This window comes from Oncorhynchus mykiss, chromosome 13 (assembly GCF_013265735.2).
Source record: "Oncorhynchus mykiss isolate Arlee chromosome 13, USDA_OmykA_1.1, whole genome shotgun sequence".
Taxonomy (NCBI): domain Eukaryota; kingdom Metazoa; phylum Chordata; class Actinopteri; order Salmoniformes; family Salmonidae; genus Oncorhynchus; species Oncorhynchus mykiss.
Window position 1 is genome coordinate 17,435,649 of NC_048577.1, and position 17,983 is coordinate 17,453,631.

Sequence of the window (17,983 nt, forward strand, 5' to 3'; positions counted from 1 at the left end):
TATGTTGAACAGTATGAAAAACCGTTTGCAAGTTCTGGAAAGCTTTTGTAAGAGACGAGGCACAACAGTAAATCACAATATCATCAGCATAAAAATGAAGTTGTGCATTTTGGACATTTTTGTCTAAATCATTTATATAAATAGTGAATAAGAGAGGACCAAGTACAGAGCCTTGGGGCATACCATTAAAGACACACATAAGCCCATCAAATTGAGTGCACTAAGTTCTGTCAGACAGATAGTTAGCAAACCATGCAGGGGCATGCTCTGAAAGACCTCCACTCGACAATCTCTGCCTTAGTATAGCATGATCAACTGTATCAAAAGCCTTAGAGAGATCAATAAAAAGTGAGACACAGTGCTGTTTTTTTTTGTCAAAGGCTTCAGTGATCTTAGCAGTGAAGTTTCCTATAGCGGAAAGATATAACACCGTATTTTAACAGCAAAACTCTGGCTGAGAGTGGTGTGACTCGGCTTTCTGGCGTGTACGTCTCCGCCTGGGCTTCTGTTAACTCTTATCCTCTTTAACTGAGACTAATCTTTATCCTTATCCTAGCTTTGAAACTCATGCAGTGTGTTTGTGTGTGACAGAGAGAGAAAATCTGTGTGTCTGTGTGTCTCTTAAATCTGTGTGTATGTGTGTGTGTGTGTGTGTGTGTGTGTGTGTGTGTGTGCGTGTGTGAATGATGTGATTCATTTGGACAGGCTTCCTAAGCTGTGTCTTGTGTAAAAAAAGTTTCCAATTGGAAACCTGTGGCGGCATCATGCTTGGCACATAGCTAAAAGCTTCACCTGTGTCACGGATCCCTCCGGAACTTTCATTACGCACACCTGTCCCCTATTCCCTACTGATTAGTACATGCATAAGTGTGCCCTTTGGTTTCCATTGGGTGATCGATTATTGTTACTATGTCCGTTGGTGCGTGTGAGTACCTGTGCTCTGTGTTTTTGGCATTCGTGGCATTGTGGATTGCGTAGATGATTACGGGTCTCGTCCCATGTGTTAATCATTGTGCGCGTATGTTATTTATTCGAGTTACTCCTCGCTCTTTTTTTTTTGTTTTTCTACCCTGTGTTTTGTTACGTGTTTGTTGGGTCTTCGTCCCCGTGCCTTTACACGGAACACCGTAATTTGGGCTTAATAAAAAAAAAAATATTCTGCATTCCTGCGCCTGTCTCCCGATTAATTTATGCCAGTGTGACATCCTGCACTCTTTCTCCCCTGTAAATGACCTCGAAATGAAACAAACCACGGAGAAAAAAACACCACCAGATTCAATGCCATCAAAAATATCAAAGTACAATGATTGAAAGTGTCATGGCGACCAGACAACACTTAAAAGGCACCTTCATTAATTGACAAAACCCTCCCTGTTCAAGTCAGGAGACAGGGTGGCAATTCAAACACAGCACTTCAAAGAGCTGGATAATTCTTGACGCCTTTTAGACATGAGCATGTTATATTTGTCACTATTATTTACTTGACATTTGGCTGGCTTGTTCATTACAAGATGACAAGAGCGAGTGAGCATCATTGTGCTGTACTACGTGCAGAGCATTCTGGTACTTTGTCTTTAACTGTCTCCATTGTACACTGCTGTATATTTAGTAAGGTGGTTATTTACAGATAAATATGAGGCAGCGATATTCAATTATGATCCTTGAGAACCACAGCACTATTGTTTTCTATCCTTTCCCTTCAATCAGGGACTGATTCAGACCTGGGTAACCAGGTGAACGACCACTCTGACCAATCAATGACCAATTATCTACCAGGTACAGTAAAAAACAAAAACCAGAAGTACTTCAGTCCTCGGTGGCGGGAATTGAATAGCCCTGACATAATAGGTGAATGTATAGAGGTAACGTAACATGCATATACAAGGTGCTAGTATGAAATCCCAGGGTGTTCTCCGCAAAGGCCGAGACACGGAATATCCCAGCCGTCTTGTTAACATGTCTGATCCTCTCTTCGATCCAGCTCAGGTTGGAGTAGGAGACTGCCGTTGACACGACTTCCGCCGAAGTCGATCCCTCTCCTTGTTCGGGCGGCGTTCGGCGTCACCGGCCTTCTAGCCACCGCCGATCCACTTTTATTTTCCATTTGTTCTGTCTTTGTCCTTCACACCTGGCTTCAGTCAACCGATTACTTGTTTATTATTTAACCCTCTGTTCCCCATGTTTTGTTTGTGAGTGATTGTTTATTGTACATTGGTAAGTTTTTGTGGGCTCGCTATGTTGCTTTGTATTTTTGAGTAAAGTACGTTGATTACTCATATCTGCTGTCCTGCGCCTGACTCTCTACACCAGCTACACACAGGACCATTACAGCCGTGCCATTTCCGAAATCCAGATGGATGTTGGTTCTCATTGAGTCCCCCTGGAAAACAAGTTCAGTCTCAAGTAAGTTCTACAGATGAAGAAAGAAAGATAGCAAGAAAGAAAGAGACAAAAAAGTCCCAAACATTATTGCATTTTTTTTTTTATTCCAATCTATTTGAGAGCCCAGACAGATGCTTGTACTTGTGTTTATTCTAGACTTAAATACATATCATTGTTGAAATGGGGTTTAATACAATGCCCAGCATGCATGGGCACAGGCAGGGCATCATTCTTTTTTTTTGTCAAAATTCCAACAGCTGGTGTTGTCACAAGTCTACATTAGCATGCATCCTGATTCTGACATGTTACATAACACCACTGGGAGTGTCTTGCTCCTGTGGTGTGAGTGTGTGTGTTTGTGTGTATATGTGCGTGTGATGTAGGGAGAGAGAACCACAGGGAGGTCAAGGCAGTGTAGTAATCAAGAGACAGTAGGGTGGCAGGTACACAAGTCAACAGACTGCTGGGCTACATTCAAACACAGACACAAGCAGTCAGCACTAGCCCAAACATTAGGGTTGCATCATATTCTGCCCCACCGTGTGTGTGTGTGTGTGTGAGTGACCGCTAATGTGTGTGCTGGACCCTCCTGCTCTGTCACTACAGTATCTGCAGCGAGTCTACTCAGGGTGGTTACATCTGGCACTTCCCTAGGATCAGCACATACAGTTGAAGTCAGAATTTACATACACTAATGTTGGAGTCATTAAAACTCGTTTCTCACCCACTCTACAAATGTCTTGTTAACAAACTATAGTTTTGGCAAGTCGGTTAGGACATCTACTTTCTGCATGACACAAGTCATTTTTCCAAGAAATGTTGACAGATTTTTTCACTTGTAATTCACTGTATCACAATTCCAGTGGGTCAGAAGTTTACATGCACTAAGTTGACTGTGCCTTTAAACAGCTTGTAAAATTCCAGAAAACGATGTCATGGCTTTAGAAGCTTCTGATAGGCTAATTCACCTCCTTTGAGTCAATTGGAGGTGTACCTGTGGATGGATTTCAAGGCCTACCTTTAAACTCAGTGCTTCTTTGCTTGACATCATGTGAAAATCAAAAGAAATCAGCCAAGACCTCAGAAAAAAATTGTAGACCACAAGTCTGGTTCATCCTTGGGAGCAATTTCCAAATGCCTGAAGGTACCACGTTCATCTGTACAAACAATAGTATACAAGTATAAACACCATGGGACCACGCAGCCGTCATACCGCTCAGGAAGGAGACGTGCTCTGTCTCCTAGAGATGAATGTACTTTGGTGCGAAATGTGCAAATGGGTCTTCCAAATGGACAATGACCCCAAGCATACTTACAAAGTTGTGGCACAATGGCTTAAGGACAACAATGTCAAATTATTGGAGTGGCCACCACAAAGCCCTGACCTCAATCCGATAGAGAATTTGTAGGCAGAACTGAAAAAGGAGGCAAGGAGGCCTACAAACCTGATTTAGTTACACCAGCTGCCAGGAGGAATGGGAAAAAATTCACCCAACTTATTGTGGGATGCTTGTGGAAGGCTGCCCAAAACAGTTGACCCAAGTTAAACAATTTAAAGGCAATGCTACCAAATACTAATTGAGTGTATGTAAACTTCTGACCCATTGGGAATGTGATGAAAGAAATAAAATCATTCTCTCTACTATTATTCTGACATTTCACATTCTTAAAATAAAGTGGTGATCCTAACTGAACTAAGACAGGGAATTCTGATGAGGATTAAATGTCAGGAATTGTGAAAATCTGAGTTTAAATGTATTTGGCTAAGGTGTATGTAAACTTCCGACTTCAACTATATACACGTGTTGTTTGTTGCTCCTGCTGCTGCTGCGACCAAACCCTCCCACTTATCCCTCCCATATCCTACAAGCAAGCACAACTAACTCCCAGCCACACCGCAGCACATTGTAATGCAATGCAATTGGGATCTTCATTTGTTACACTGCATTAGCACAAGGGGGCTCTGGTCCAGAAACAAACACAATAATAGCAATAGCAAAATGCAAAACACTTTATTCCCTCTCTCTCTCGCTCTGCTTTGCTTCCTTTCAAGCACAGCTGAGTGTGAAAACATGAGAGGGTTGCTGTGTGTGGGGGAAAGCTTCTGGGGGTATATTTCACGCCATTGTACCCCGAAAATGATAAACTATGAATAAGCTGAATAAAGAAAGGCAGAATAGAATGGAAGAAAAGGGATAACGTCGGCGGCTATTGTGTGGAACTGTAATGGCCCACAATCCTTGCCAAAATGTCACTCGGAATGGCACTTAGGTTTTCAGTGGCATCGATGTCACTCAGGATTTTGTTGGTGTCCGTTGTTCACACTCTCTGGACATTTCTAGTTCTCTATTGAGGTGTCCTGGGTTCAGTAGCTAATCTGCATGAGACTGATGCTGGCATGCTGGCTAAATGTCACGCTTTGTGTCCGTGGCTCCATGTGTGACTCAGAGGGCCTCAAAATCCAAAATGCATAATAGGGTAAGCATCATGGTCTGGACAGCAGTGCTGGTTGACAATGAGGGGTTTTGTTAGTTCAGGTCCAGACACAGTAGGACTGTGTAATGTACTCTTGTTCAGGTGAATGTCAACACACAAATGATGGTATAAATGGTGTGATGTCAGTGCTGTCGTGCTGATGGTGTGTCATACCTGGGTTCAAATAGTTTTCGCATTCTTTAAAATGCTTTGAGTGTTTGATTGAGCCTGCCTGGAGACCTAGATGGACGGATTTTAACTTCTGGGACTATTCCATTGGTTCTGGTTGGTGTAGACATGAAATGCTATAATGTAGCTAATGTAGAGTAAAGCTGGTTGGTGTACACATGACATGCTATAATGTAGCTAATGTTCAGTAAATCTGGTTGCTGTACACATGACATGCTATAATGTAGCTAATGTACAGTAAATCTGGTTGGTGTACACATGACATGCTATAATGTAGCTAATGTTCAGTAAATCTGGTTGGTGTACACATGACATGCTATAATGTAGCTAATGTTTAGTAAATCCGGTTGGTGTACACAGGACATGCTATAATGTAGCTAATGTTCAGTAAATCTGGTTGGTGTACACAGGACATGCTATAATGTAGCTAATGTTCAGTAAATCTGGTTGGTGTACACATGACATTCTATAATGTAGCTAATGTAGAGTAAATCTGGTTGGAGTACACATGACATGCTATAATGTCGCTAATGTACAGTAAATCTGGTTGGTGTACACATGACATGCTATAATGTAGCTAATGTTCAGTAAATCTGGTTGGTGTACACATGACATTCTATAATGTAGCTAATGTAGAGTAAATCTGGTTGGAGTACACATGACATGCTAATGTAGAGTAAATCTGGTTGGAGTACACATGACATGCTATAATGTCGCTAATGTACAGTAAATCTGGTTGGAGTACACATGACATGCTATAATGTCGCTAATGTACAGTAAATCTGGTTGGAGTATACATGACATTCTATACGGTCACTTTGTGATAATGAAATCTTGATGTAGGACTCATCCCTCTCTCAAAACATCAAACTTTCTTCCACCTCCCTCTCTCATTTATTTTACTTTTTATTTTTCTGAACCGCCATGTTTACTACTTAGCAGTACCACACATTAAATATTTAGGCCCATTTGCTCTCCCCAAGAAATACTGCCATCTTGGGCTTCATGAATATAAATTAAAGTCTGAATTCAATGGGACTGAAGGATTTTCCGAATGCATGAGACCCAATGCCATAAAAATTCTTCACCTCCATTAGTCCCCTGTGATAGTTGTTTTTAAATATTTTGGGACTGAATTGATTATAAGATACATTTCACAAACATTTTGACCACATGGCATATGTCTGTCTTATCAGAGGAGGCCTCTCTTAATGAAGGAAATGCATCCTAATTTCCTCAACTCATCACACTGTAATATGACAGCTGGGCCCGGGAGAGACCTCGTGGTAGAGACACTTCTTATCTGCAGTGCAGGGGGAAAGCACCGCCCGCCTCTGCACCTCTTCCACCTGAATTTAATGTGAGGTGATTGAACAGTGTCTAGGGAGTGAGGGGAGCGAGGCAAGGCCATGGCCCTAGAAGAGGCTACTCTAAGTCTATCATTCGATAACAGGGTCTCCAGGGGTGCATCTCTCTCTAAGATCTTTAGCTCTTACTCTGTCTCTCAGCTTAGGGCTTGAGTCCTGTAGCTGTGTGTGGGTGATGTTGTGTTGCAAGTTGCTATTAAACTTTCAGCGGTTGGTGTATATGGGACAACATAACAGGGAACTCCTGGACAAAACTTGACTTTTAACCCTGGGGAAGCAAAGGCATAAATGAAGGATGTACCATTATCCTTAGACCTTAGCCATCCTGAGACATCCTAATCTGTGTCCTAGGACTCCTGACTGTGCTTTGTAGCTCTCAGTAGTACACTATGTCACTCAGTATAGATCTACTGTCTGGTGAATGACTCAGGCCTAAATAGCCAATATCACTAGGAGCCGTGCCAGAGGGTGTGACACCCTGACAGTGTTTCATTACAGTGGGAAGATGGGAAGATGATGAAGCATTGGCCAACCTATACAGAGAGATACTGTAGCCACTGTAAGTTTTGTGTTGTTGTACTTCTCTTTTGAAGTGTGTGATACCTATTCAGGCTTTTTAACATGGACAAACATAATGCTTTCCAAAATGAAATGGAAAAATATTTGGCCTTTCGTTGTGCAAAAATATACAGAAGGGTTGCCTTCACAGAATAGATGACTTAGAAACACTACAAAATAGTGTCCCTATGTGCAACTCACCCTGTCCTGTTGGGGTACTTCTGTCCTTGGCTGCAGCTCCTTGATACAACAGCTGGGTTGAACCCTGGTAGACAGTTCCCTTCTCTACACCATTCATAACCATAATCACTATAACAAATCACATACAGAATGTGATCAATATCAACACTTTGCCTGTACTTAATGTATATGTACATATCTACCTCAATTACCTCATACATCTGCAGGTCAACTCGGTACTGGTCCCCCGTGTATATAGCCAAGTTATCGTTACTCCTTGTGTATATATTTTCATTGTTCTATATTTTTCTCTCTGCATTGTTGGAAAGGGCCCGTAAGTAAGCATTTCACTGTTAGTCTACACCTGCTGTTTACGAATGTGATAAATACAAATGTATTTGATTTTGATCCAAAGGACTTACAGTATTACTGTGTTTTACGTTACAGCTTCTCTTTCCTATCCCTTCAGCACGATACATATAATAGATATTTTTTGCATTGTTATTATATATTGATTTGGCTGTGGTTGACAAATGCTCCAGATCAGCAGAGGTAGGAAGACTGAGCCCTGGGGGACTCCATGTCAACACAGGTAGCCAGGTCAGGGTTGGCTGACTTCCACCGGCTGACGTTAGCTACCTCCCAATCACAAAGGGATTTACATCAGGCAAAGCAGGTTAGGCAAGTGACCATTATAATAATGACGCTGTCAATGATTTATCAATGAATTACCTAGCCAGAACTAACAAGAAACAACAAAGCCTGAGGTCCCTCTAGGACTCACTATGGCCTGGTCTGTCCTCAGTGTGATTAGGAACCTCCCCCAATTTATTGACAGGCTGTCAAGTGAAGTTATGGTGTTATGGTTGGTCGGGATAATAGTTATAAGGGTTATAAGGACCAAGTGATTCCAATGAGGGTACAGTGTCCAGTTAAGGACATAACAGCACCACTGAATCACAGCTTTGGTAACACATTGATTCAATTTCTTTCCAGTTAGTCTAACAAAAGTATAGTGTCCAGTTTAGTACATTATAGTCAAACAGACAACCAGGGTATTTTGGTTACATATGAATACTAATCTCTCCTCACTTGTTATTAATATAATCTATCAGGTGGTATATCTATTTATATACACTGAACAAAAATATAAACACAACATGTGAAGTGTTGGTCCCATGTTTCATGAGCTGAAATAAAAGATCCCAGAAATGTTCCATATGCATAAACTATTTCGCTCAAATGGTGTGCACAAAGTTGTTTACGTCCCTGTTAGTGAGCATTTCTCCTTTGCCAAGATAATCCATCCACCTTACAGCTGTGGCATATCAAGAAGCTGATTAAACAGCATAATCATTACACAGGTGCACCTTGTGATGTGGACAATAAAAGGCCACTCTAAAATGTGCTGTTTTGTCACACAACACAATGGCACAACTGTCTCAAGTTTTGAGGGAGCATACAATTGGCATGCTCACTGCAAGAATGTCCAGCAGAGCAGTTGCCAGGGAATTGAATGTTCATTTCTCTACCTACCTCCAATGTCGTTTTAGAGAATTTAGTAGTACATCCAATTTCAATTGACTGATTTCCTCATATGAACTGTTACACATATTGCGTTTATATTTTTGTTCAGTCTAGGCAATATCCCACTTTGGAATCAACTCCTGGACCTTTTGTTCACAGAACAGGCCGGTGAATTGTCACCCTGTTACACCATACGCAATCAGTTAATAACATTTCAGTCCTTGACTTTTGTGAACACTTCAAAATCAATTAAAAGTTTTATTATTCACTCTGAACGTTGAAGTTTCTCAGAGATTTTTATTTTTGCATTTTACTGTCGCTATCGAGAGAGAGAGAGGGAGAGAGAGGGTCAGTGTCACGTTCTGACCTTTATTCCTTTGTTTTGTCTTTATTTAGTATGGTCAGGGCGTAAGTTGGGGTGGGCAGTCTATGTTAGTTTTTTCTATATTTTCAGTCTTTGTGTGTCTGCACCAGATAGAACTGTTTCGGTTGTCACTTTGTTGTTTTGTGTTTTTGAAGTGTTCAGTTTCTTATTAAAAAGATGAACACTAACCACGCTGCGCTTTGGTCCTCCTCTCTTTCTCCCGACGACATCCGTTACAGTCAGGAAGTTTGTGAAATGTATCATATAATAATTTCAGTCCCAAAATAATTAAAAACAACTATCACAGGAGACTACTTCATTCAAATTAAAACTCATACAGTCTGACCGCTGGTATTTATATAAACATGTATCATTGCTTTTTTCTTCCCTGCCTTTAGAAGATAAAACCTACAGTCCTGTTAACACCCTTCCTCGTCTCTACGTTATTATAACGTCACGCCTTATTATGTCACGCCTGCTCCCGCTTTTCCTCCCCCTCTCCCAGCCTGATTGCCCAGCGCCCAGGGGAGACGCCGGGTGGTGACCCTAGAGGGGGGTGGGGTACTGTCACGCCTGTTCCCGCTCTTCCTCCCCCTCTCCCAGCCTGATTGCCCAGCGCCCAGGGGAGACGCCGGGTGGTGACCCTAGAGGGGGGTGGGGTGGGGGAGGGGGAGGAAGAGCGCTCTTCGTCCCCGTGGAGCTCGAGGGCGCCAGGCTCTCCATGATTACGCAATCAATCCACCATCAGTACGCACACTTGCCTTTCCCCGTTACGAGCATCTGCGCTCATTGGACTCAGCTGAACTCTATTACTTGTGTTATTACCTTCCCTATAACTGTCTTTTCCCTAGCTCTGTTCCCTGCTTCGGGACTGATGTTTGTCATATGTCCTTGTTTACCCGTGTGTTGATGCTGTTCCTGTCGTGTTCCCTATTAAATGTTTGACGCCCCGTACCTGCTTCTCCTGTCCGGCGTCACTCCTTACAAATTGAGCTAAGCAGAGAGACAGACGTTAGGAGCAAATTGCATAAAATGATCCCCAAACATGTTTGATAATTGGAGCGCTGACACTGAAAATGAGCCAAATGAAATGGATCCTGAAACAGTGTATTAAATCCAAAATTGGCTTAAATAGGACAATGTACACAAAGCATCATACCAAATGTCTCTCTCTTTTATGGACCATGAAACTTCTGTTGATGTATGTTTAGATTTGAGATTAAAGAACATGTGTTCATGTGTATGTATATACTGTACTCGATACCGTCTACTGCATCTTGCCTATGCCGTTCTGTACCATCACTCATTCATATTTCTTTATGTACATATTCTTTATCCCTTTACACTTGCGTGTATATAAGGTACAGTAATAGTTGTGGAAATGTTAGGTTAGATAACTAATTTGTTATTACTGCATTGTCGGAACTAGAAGCACACGAATTTCGCTACACTCGCATTAACATCTGCTAACCATGTGTATGTGACAAATAAAATTTGATTTGATGTGTTCTATTTTATTGCAATTGTGAGTTATTATACTAGTACACTATAATTACCATTCAATGTTGTGGGCCCGAATCAGCAAAGCTGACTTGGGCGTAGTCTTTTCCCAGCATGCATAGTTTCCTAGTCTGCATTTCATATAGGTCTGTTTCTGGCCCATCACACACGGCTCGCCCTGTGAAACAAATACAGGGTATGAATCCATGTAGTGAACGCACATGGGAATACAGTATGTCATTTTCAAATGTCAAATTAGCATAGAACAGCAAGTCAAACCATTCTTATGTTAACCTATTGAGCTTATTGGAACGATCCAAACACTGTAAGTACACTGTATCTACCATGTAAAAACATTTCAGTCATCGGTTGGGTTTAGTATTTTTTTATTTAGTCCAGCGGAGGGTCAGGAATTTCCTAGTCAATTAAATGCCAAATTGCTCAGGGTTTGAGAATGAGTTGTTTGTTATATTATCTCGATGTGTGCCCGATGATGCCCCTCATCACTGATTCTCTGCTGGGCACAAAATATCAAGTGTGCCTAGTGTGGCCTCAATAAAATTATCCATAACCTATACTACAGTGGCATTGGAAAGTATTCAGACCCCTTGACTATTTCCGCATTTTGTTACGTTACAGCCTTATTCTAAAATGGATTGAATATTTTTTTTACATTTCACAGCAATCTGCACACAATACCCCATAATGACAAAGTGAAAACAAGATTTTAGAAATTTTGGCAAATGTATAAAATAGAAATACCTTATTTACATAAGTATTCAGACCCTTTGCCATGAGACTCGAAATTGAGCTCGCGTGCATCCTGTTTCCATGGATCATCATTGAGAGTTTCTACAACTTGTTTGGAGTCCACCTGTGGTAAATTCAATTAATTGGACATGATTTGGAAAGGCACACACCTGTCTATATAAGGTCCCACAGTTGACAATGCATGTCAGAGCAAAAACCAAGCCTTGAGGTCAAAGGAATTGTCCTTAGAGCTCTGAGACAGGATTGTGACTAGACACAGATCTGTGGAAGGGTATCAAAAAATGTCTGCAGCATTGAAGATTCACAAGCGAGCCCAAGCTCTGTCGCAGCCGGCCGTGACCGGGAGACTCATGGGGCAGCGCACAATTGGCCCAGCGTCGTCTGGGTTAGGGGAGGATTTGCCTGGCAGGGATGTCCTTGACCTATCGCGCACTAGCGACTCCTGTGGCAGGCCGGGCGCAGTGCATGCAGGCCGGGCGCAGTGCATGCAGGCCGGGCGCAGTGCATGCAGACACCGTCCCCAAGTGTACGGTATTTGTTCCGACACATTGGTGTGGCAAGCTTCCGGGTAAAGTGGGCATTGCGTCAAGAAGCAGTGCGGATTGGTTGGGTTGTGTTTCAGAGGACGCACGGCTCTCGACCTTCGCCTCTCCCGAGTCTGTACGGGAGATGCAGCGATGAGACAAGACTAACTACCAATTGATAAATAAACAAAACAAACAAACAAAAAGATTCACAAGAACACAGTGGCTTCCATCATTCTTAAAAGGAAGAAGTTTTGAACTACCGCCCGGCCAAATGGGGGAGAAGGGCCTTGGTCAAGGAGGGGACCAACAACCCGATGATCACTCTGACAGAGCTCTAGAGTTCCTCTGTGGAGATAGGAGAACCTTCCAGAAGGACAACCATCTCTGCAGCATTCCACCAATCAGGGCTTTATGGTAGAGTGGCCAGACAGAAACCATTCCTTAGTAAAAGGCACATGTCAGCCCACTTGGAGTTTGCCAAAAGATACCTAAATACTCTCAGACCATGAGAAACAAGATTATCTGGTCTGAAGAAACCAAGATTGAACTCTTTGGTCTGGAGGAAAACTGGAACCATCCCTAGTGAAGCATGGTGGTGGCAGTACCATGCTCTGGGGATGTTTTTCAGCAGCAGAGACAGGGAGACTTGTTGGGATCGAGGAAAAGATTAACAGAGAGATTATTGATGAAATCCTGCTCCAGAGTGCTCAGGACCTCAGACTGGGGCGAAGTTTCTCCATCAAAAAGGACAACAACCCTAAGCTCACAGACAAGACAACGCAGGAGTGGCTTCGGGACAATTCTCTGAAGTCCTTGAGTGACCCAGCCAGAGCCCAGACTTGAACCCAATCGAAATCTCTGGTGACCCAGCCAGAGCCTGGACACCATGAGATAGCTGTGCAGCAACGCTCCTCATCCAACCTGAAAGAGCTTGAGAGTATTGTTATAATTTATTTGACATGTAACCTTTATTTAACTAAGAAGTGATTTAACTAAGAACAAATTCTTATTTACAATGTCTACTGGGCCAATTGTGCGCCTCCCTATGGAACTCCCAATCGCAGCCGGATGTGATTGAGCCTGTGTTCAAACCAAGTACCTCTTGTACTGAGATGCAGTGTCTTAGACCACTGCGCCACCCGGGAGCCCTTGAGAGGATCTGCAGAGAATAATGGGAGAAACTCCCCAAATACAGGTGTGCGAAGCATGTTGCGTGTCGTGGCTGAATCAGAATTAGTTAGGTAACATTGATAAATAAGATGTGGGTAAAGTCACTTGGGGCCCAGAGAGGGGAGAGGTCAGGCTTGTCTTCATATGTCAATGTATATGTTAAACCATGTGATGCTATGAAGAATATCAGAAGGGGAGGACAGAATGGAGGCTTGTCTTCTTTTGGGAATGTGTCTGTAACTATTGTATGTCCCCTCTGAGCTTGACCTAGTATATGACATAAGAGGCTCACTGTCTCCGTGAGCTTGTCCAGGAGGGATGGTATTTGAGATGGGAGTATCTAGAATTGATAATTGATATATGCCATTGGACGAGGTAATGTTTTGGTCCTAAGTGGTACCAGGAACGAGATTAGAATCTCGTCTAAAGAAACCAAACTGAACAATAATTTATAGCTAATGCTTTCTGGCTATGGGATACTCCTCTCTCAATTAATAGTCTTCCTTTGTAATGTTCCTAAAATCTGTTATTTGTCATGTGAGTTGTGAGGGGTGTGTCTTGGCTATAAATTATACTAAGAATTGTTTTGTAAGCACTCTCAGAGAATTCATTTATAGACACTGAATTGACCTGAGAGTCAAAGGGCTTTGGTGAAGCTCATATAATTAAAGGGGGGGGGTATCTAGGTCATCAGGCTGCTGATTATCCTGCACACCTTTCACCATCGCCAAGCGCACCAGCGCCTCATGACACTCACCTGGACTCCATCACCTCCTTGATTATCTTCCCTATATCTGTCACGCCCCTTGGTTTTTTCCTCAGGGGTAATTGACTCTGTTTCATGTCGGTGCTTTGTTTGTGTATCGTGTTTATTGTTTTGTTTATTTAATTAAACACTCACGCCCTGTACCTGCTTCCTGACTCTCAGCGCACACGTTACAAGGGTTTACATCAGCAAGAGCAGGGCAAGCTGGCGCTCATGATTGGGAATGCCTTTCCATTGCAGTGTGTAATGCAGTGTAAATTAGTTTCATATAAACCATACCAGCAGCACAAAAACTTGGGAAGGAAATACCTTTTCTTCAAAATATAACTTTGACCTTTGCTTCTCTTTGCATGCTGTTCATATAGCTTATGCCCACAGAGGGAGTAGACGTGACCCCCTCCCCGACGCGCAGGACGACGACAAAGGGGACGAACCCGGGGATCAGGAACGGACCGGTCACCCCTGCTGAATTGTGGGAACCTGTCACGCCGGCTGGGGCGCGGGAACCTCTCAGACCGGCTAAGGCAGGGGAGCCTGGCGATCCGGCTGAGGCATGAGAGCCTGTAGCGGCTACCCGGACCCGACGTCATTTACACTGACACAAACAAAAAAGAAAACTCCCTGACGCTTCCCTTAGGAGAGGTGTTATTCTGTAACGAGTGCGCTGAGAGTCGGGAAGCAGGTACAGTGAGTGTTTTAAGAAAATAAACAAACCATTAAGCACAAAACACAAACAACGCACAGACATGAAACAGAGTCAATAACACCTGAGGAAAGAACCAAGGGGAGAGACAGATATAGGGAAGATAATCAAGGTGATGGAGTCCAGGTGAGTGTCATGGAGTCCAGGTGAGTTTCATGAGGCGCAGGTGCGCTTGACAATGGTGAAAGTTGTTACAATGTGTAACTCTGTGTTGTCTGTTCACACTGCTATGCTTTATCTTGGCCAGGTCGCAGTTGCAAATGAGAACTTGTTCTCAACTAGCCTACCTGGTTAAATAAAGGTGAAATAAATAAAATAAAAATTAAAAAAAGGTGTGGAGATCAGGAGCAGACCGGTTACCCCTGCTGTAGTGTGGGAACCTGCCACAGCTGGCTGTGGCTCGGACAGGCCAGAGAGGGAGTATAAGTGACAACCCTTTTGTGCTGCCTAACAAATGACTGTGATGTGTTCGATGACGCTTTAGGGGGCGAGTCAAAGGCTTCTTCTGGATTTTTTTATTTGTCCCTTAAATTATATATCTGTTCAGATTGAGAGGGAGAGAGTGAAGATGAAAAGGAAGACTGGAGGTTAGCTACTGATTGCTACTGATATAATTTAAGCTATTTATCAGAGTGTTTGACCTCCCAATAAGCCATATTCAAGTAATTGACATAACTTACTTACATTACTATGAAGCAGCAGCAGTTTAATTTGACTTTAGGCTACTAACATCAAGAGGACTTTGTGTTGGAGCCTTTTTCTTCCTATTCAAGATATAAGAATTAGGCCTACCTGTTTGACAGATGAAATTATAGTCTACTCTCCCATAGACTTTGTCAGCCAAGTCCTTCAGTCACCATACACTCCTTAAATATCTGTGTCAGTGGAGGCTTGGTGTGTTAATTTAAAGCCAGGGCTCGAATTGAGGGGGCATGTGAGGGTTTCTTTTGTTAAAGAAAATGGCTAAAAGCATAGGTCTACCCCCTGGTTGACTTGTTATTTTGATAAAATATTTTGGGACCTGATTATATAAAGTGATCTATAACGACACGTTAGTCTGCAATGCTTTATGCCAGAAACAAGCTGTGAAATTGCGGGTAAAGACGTGACTCCGATGCATATGAGATATCTTTGGTTTGTCTCTATGACATTCAGAGGCTGTGCTATAACCTTCTATAGGAGACAAAAAAAATGACTTGGCAAGTAATGTGTGATTCTGTCACTATCAATTGACCTTCAACCTTTCAACAGGCTATTGAACAAGATACTAACTCTAAAATCAGTCAGGAGCAAGCCAGGTAGCCTAAGAAGGAACAAAAATGTATTATTATAGTATTATTATTTCCAGGCATTAGCCTGCCATTTGAAACTTCTTCGGAATCGGTGTCCCTTCCAGGGGACAGTTGCTCTAACGTAGACTAATGCGATTAGCATGAGGTTGAAAGGAACAAGAAAATTCCCAGGACATAGACATATCTGAAATTGGCATAAAGCCTAAATTATTGTTAATCTAAGTGCACTGTCTAATTTACAGTAGCAATTACAGTGAAAGAATACCATGCTATTGTTTGAGGATGTTGGTGAATGGAGAAAGGTAGTCAGGCGCAGGATATAGATGAGTATAGTCCGACAGTTTACTAAAAAATGAAGAATAATATTCCAACACGGAAAACACAAAAATCCAAAGCACAAGAACACAAACCTACATGACAAACAATAACGCACTGAACAGAGAGGGAAGCCTGAGGGTTAAATAAGGAACATAATAAATGTAATAGAAATCAGGTGTGTATAATGAAGACAAAACCAAATGAAAATTAAACATGGATCGGTAGCGACTAGAAAGCCGGTGACGTCAACCGCCGAACACCGCTCGAACAAGGAGAGGGACCAACTTCGGTGGAAGTCGTGACAGAGGAGAGTGCACATTTTTGAACATGAAATGTTATTAATAAACAAATTAGGCATATTTGGGCAGTCTTGATACAAAATTTTGAACAGAAATGAAATGGTTCATTGGATCAGTCTAAAGCTTTGCACATACACTGATGCCATCTAGTTGACAAAATCTAAATTTTGCATTTAGGCTGTTTAACATTTTTTTTTTTTGATGTTAGAATTAAAATAGAAACACCAGTTTGGCCAGTATGGATTGAGGATCATGTTGTGAGCTATGCATGCATAGTTTTCTCTCATATTCCCATGCCCTAATCAGAGTCAACACAAATCTGTTTTGTAACAACAATATCATGAAATAAAATAGAAAATTATAAGTGCATATATGCCTACGCGATAACATGGGGCTGCTGTGCAATTCAAACAAATGGCAAATTAATTGATGATCAAATACTACAATTGTAACTGGTTCTCTCCCACTCATTTTTTTACAGTTGATATAGACAGCTTTAGCATTGTTCCAAACTTAAGGTTCTGGTCTGTTCTATGAGTGAGGGTAAATGGTAGTCATGTTCTATGCTGTCCACTTCATGTTTAATTATTCTTTTGGGTACTTTTTTTTGCGTTCAGGGAGAGCCATTCATTTTCATTTCAGAGGTAAATTTTTCTCCAGGTATCGCCCATTATAAATAACATACAGTCCCTAACTACCATGTAAGTACATAGGTATTAGGTAAATTGGGACACATTAAGAAGTTGGAATGATTTCCTTTTAAAGAGGTCTTAGTTTGTTGTGAAGGTGCAACGTCTGATAATCTCCTTCTGTACATTTCCTGTTGAAGATGGACTTGTAGTCTATCTTGATAAGCTGCCACTTGGAACTATGGCTAAAGTGTCCGAAAAGCATTGAGAAACCAAAGTAAGAGAACCTCACTGTTCCTTCATAACAAAAAGCAAAAACTATTCTCCATGGCAACTAGATGGATACACAAGATAATATAACTCAGCAAGTGTTGTCAGCTCTACAAGTTTTCACCAATTACCTTAAGTCTATGAGTAATGGAACCTTCCTCGTTAAATTTGTCTATCAAATAGGGCATTCAGTCCTAAACTAACATACTGACAAACCTTATGATCTCCCATTTAGACGTCTGGTAATAAAGACGAGACATCATTAGTTTCATTGAAATTCCTCTCTCCCACCCCCTATATTCTTTCCTCCCATCCCATTACATCTTCTCTCCAAGAGAACAAGAAGGAGAGACATATAACATCATCCCTCCCTTTCCCCCAATGGTCCCCATCCAATCGTCTGGGTTTTCCACAAAATATTGGAACATTGCTGCGGGGACTTCCATTCAGCCACATGAGCATTAGTGAGGTCAGGCATTGATGTTGGGCTATTTGGCCTGGCTCGCTGTCGGCGTTCCAATTCATCCCAATGGTATTAGATGGAGTTGAGGTCAGGGCTCTGTGCAGGCAAGTCTGGTTCTTCCACACCGAACTCGGCAAAACATTTCTGTATGGACTTCGCTTTGTGCACGGGAACAATTTCATGCTGAAACAGGGAAGGGCCTTCCCCAACTGTTGTCACAAAATTGTCTAGAA

General features: G+C 42.1%; 1 long non-coding RNA gene across 1 annotated transcript in view; it reads right to left on the reverse strand.

Moving 5' to 3' along the window:
* Positions 1-321: 321 nt before the first annotated feature.
* The window catches only part of LOC118938220, a 34,524-nt gene continuing 16,862 nt past the window's right edge, over positions 322-17,983 (reverse strand). Inside the window, exons 3-5 of the long non-coding RNA XR_005035468.1 lie at positions 10,599-10,720; positions 7,173-7,280; positions 322-2,380 (exon numbers count right to left, since the gene is read on the reverse strand). This is a non-coding gene — a long non-coding RNA (uncharacterized LOC118938220). The remainder of the gene's footprint in view (positions 2,381-7,172; positions 7,281-10,598; positions 10,721-17,983) is intronic.